The sequence below is a fragment of the Cupressus sempervirens genome, chromosome 5, assembly GCF_028749045.1.
Source record: "Cupressus sempervirens isolate cs-2001-9-10 chromosome 5, ASM2874904v1, whole genome shotgun sequence".
Taxonomy (NCBI): Eukaryota; Viridiplantae; Streptophyta; class Pinopsida; order Cupressales; family Cupressaceae; genus Cupressus; species Cupressus sempervirens.
The window spans coordinates 410,796,984-410,800,949 of NC_143122.1; positions in this window are offsets into that span (position 1 = coordinate 410,796,984).

Genomic DNA, 3,966 nt, shown 5'->3' on the forward strand with positions numbered 1-3,966 from the left:
AGACTAGGTTGGTAAACACAAAGAGCCAAGCTTTTTTATTTTCTTAATGGCTAGGTTACCCCTCCCCAAAGGGTATCCTGATGGTCTCCTTACCTTTCTATGACCAAGCTTCTTCAAATGTTTCTCCCTCCTATTGGTAATATGGTCAGTTAGATGTATTGATGGTTGTCATTTATGGCAACATGTATTCAACATTTCATTTATGCATTTAGAGAGAAAATTTTCCAAGTGTTAGATAGTTTGTAGTAGCACAAAGAGCACATGTGATGTATACAGATAAATCATTGAGACTTATCATGCCTAGTTGGGGAAAGCCCTATAATAGTGTCATGATGACATGTACCAATGCCTGAGTTTTTATGAATAGTACGATGCAATTTATGATTGAAATACCAGTGTAGGTATTTAACAAAATAGAATAGAGCATAGCAGAGAATTGGACTATACAAATTGAGGAATTATTTAGTCACCAAAATAATTACTAGGTCATTATGAGATGAATATTTGGATATATTATGTCAAGAGTGTAAGACATGAAGGCCAATTGAGCAAATAATTATGAAGATACGAGGTATAAGTAAAGATCTTATCTTGCAAAGATAAGTGTGTTGTGCAAGATAAAAATTTGTGTGACACTATGTGATCTATGTGATATTTGTGAAGTTGATGGTATGTGAAATAATGTTCAATCAAAGCAAGTGTGAAATATAGTAGACAAAAAGTATTGTATGTATATCTATTCTTGTGAAGAACTGAATTCTATTAATTAAATGTCAGGGTAGTGGGATCTCCTTGCATACATTATATTTGATACACCAACTCCTAATAGGTTTGAGGCTTTTGATAAGGACTAGTCTCCTAATAGGGACTCAAGACACTATATGTACTTCATAGACTCCTAATAGGGTCAATATCCTTAATAGGATCATATTGCTTAGTGAATCATCTAGTGGGTATCATCCCCACTAGGGCTTTGCCTTGGCCAAGGTTTCCCTAGTTAACAAATAATGGTGTTATGAGTTTTCTATGTGCACAATTTTTTCTTTTTTTGCATTGTTGGTTTACTTTCATATGCAATTTATAAAATAATTAATAATATTCAGTTGTGGATAAAAGTTCGTCGAATATTGATTCACCCCCCCACCCCCCCCCCCCCCCCCCCCCCCCCCCCAAGTATCATCTATTTCTAACAATTATTATCAGAGCTTAGTTACTCAAAATAAGTTTAATATCTTGATTAAGACCCCTAAAGATATGGAATAGTTGAAGAAAAACCTTGAGGAAGTTCTTAAGTAGATTGACCTTCTTACTAAAGAAAGAGATAACTTAAAAGATAGATATGAACATACAAAAGTCTACATTGGTAAACTGAAAGAAAATATTGATTATCTAAAATCTAGGAAGGAATCAATTACATAGACTAGTAACAATGATGAAGTGGGAGATCTTCAAAAATAAAATGATATTTTGAAACATGAACTGAAAATTGTTGAACTTAAGTTGAGTCTTAAGAAAAATAGTGGTAAGAATGAACCTGAATTGAAAACTAAGAATGCAAATCTTAGATCCCAGTTAAGTCAAGTTACATATGAACTAGATACTATCAAGATTGAGCATGTAGAATTAGAAAAGTACAATATCATTGTGAAAGGAGAATTGACACAAGCTAAGAAACAGTTAGAGAAATTTTATTCCAGTAGTGAAAAGATAAATCAATAGATATTTCACCAAAGACCTTCTTATGACAACATAGGACTTGGATATTTGATTAGAGAGAAATCGGCCAAGAAAGTTGAAATTAGAAGAGAACTAGATCCAATAATTGAATCCCCTAAGGAATCTGATATAAGTAAGTTAGAATCAAGCACACCTACTAAAGTATCAAATGAAGTTGAGTTGATTGATTTTTCAACTAAACTTGATGAACTTGAGAAAATAGAGCAAGTTGATAATCTTAATCAAGATTAATCACCCAAGGAAGTAAGATGTGAGTTAAGAGGTAGATGCTTTGTATGTAATGAAGTTGGATACATGAAAAGAGATTGCATAGGCAAGTCTTTTAAACCCGTTACAAATTTCTATTGTTATAATTGTCATGGTTATGGACATAAGGAAGTAAAATGTAAGAAACCTAAATTTGATGGTGATAATGCAAATAGTAGAATGTTTAGGAATACTAACCCTATAGGTAATGAAAGAGGAAGATCAAATAATAGATCTAATGATGGAGAGAAATCTAATATAGAGAAGAACTAGTTCATGTGTTACAAGTGTAACAGACCTAGACACATTGCAAGGAATTACAGAGCACTTAAGAATTAGAATAGAACTAATCAAAGAAGAAATACACTTGTATGTAAGTTATGTAATAACTTTAGACACACAATGAGATATTGTAGAATGGACAGAAGGAACTTTAATAGGAATCCTAATAATAGAAGGAACAAACATAGGAATGATAGAAGGAAGCAATTAAGGAACATGTTGATGAATTTACAGAAGCGTTTGTGACAACTAAAGATTTAGAAATCTCTTACAAAGTTTTGGAGGAATAGTATTTCAATGCACCTGATAAGACATATGAAGTCACATATTGTTTATGACTCATCCTACCTAAACTAAGCAATTTTAGTAGAGGTAGTGCATTAGTTGACTATAAGTGATGTTAGAGAGAGAGTTACAAGATGCATAGTTAACAAAAGGTTAAGGACATAGAGAGAAGGCTATGGTCAAATGTGTAAGTCTTGATATGATCACATAGAGCATGAATTGAGAAATCAAGCTTACTGGTAAGCAGAGATAGCATTATAATATATGGTAGATACACATTTAATGCACAATGTGACTTGAAATGATTTAAGGATCGCAAGCAAGATTGTATATACCATTTGTCTAGTGTCTTGAGAAAATTGAAGAGTTATTTGATAACTAATTGAAGTGTGAAGTGAAGATTATGGAGTGGAAAGTTATAGAAGCCCCAAATCATGATTTTTAAGATATTTAATGAATTTTGAATCTAGTTATTCAATATTTGTAGTTACAATTAAATGGCTAGTTAGAATGTGTATGATGTGAGTGATAGACCACATTATGTTTTCAAGAAGCACCTGTTTGTGTCACTTTTGGATGACCTATTGGATGCATTTCCATAAGTTCTTGAAAATGTGTTACATGTTGAGGATATCAGAAGTTATATTCACTGTAAGATAGATAGTATCAATGATGATGGTATTCATTAGGGTTTAGGTAAAATGTATAACAATGATCTAGCCTTGAAGTCTGAGTATGTGCACATAGATGGATTAAATCTAGTGAAATATATGTTTTGTATGGAATTCAAAAATCACAACTAGACCCAAATTATTCTAAGTAGGGTACACGATGATATGTTGTAGTTAGGTGATGCATAGATTGTTATTGACAATGACCTAATTTACAAGGTCAAAAGATTAAGTAAAGAAGGTTGAAATCCTATTAATGAGAAGAATGTCAGGAAGATATTTAAGATGAACTTGAATGCTAGGTTTGATAGAAGGAACATAAAGGTAGACTCCATTCAAGACAAAGGAGTAAAATTACTCAGAAAAATATTAGGATACAAGTTCAACCATGGATCAAGGGTTAACTCTTTACCAACTAGCTTATGTAGTGACAATACAAGGTAGAAAAGTTAATTATTGTGACATTATTAGATTACAACTGTTGGATAACATTGCAAATTTGAAGAAAACAAAGAGTGCAATTTTCTCATTTGAGTCTGTACTGACTCATCTATTCTTTTATGCTACAAAGAATTTTCTTGGAATGACAAGTTGGGATAGTAGCAAGTGTACAATGAAGATGATCACTCAATTCTATAGATCAAAGTTATAGAATGTCAAAGATAATGACATTGATAGGATGATGAAGAAATTTTAGACTGAGATCAAATAGAGGTATAGGATACATCTCTCCATGGTAGAGAGA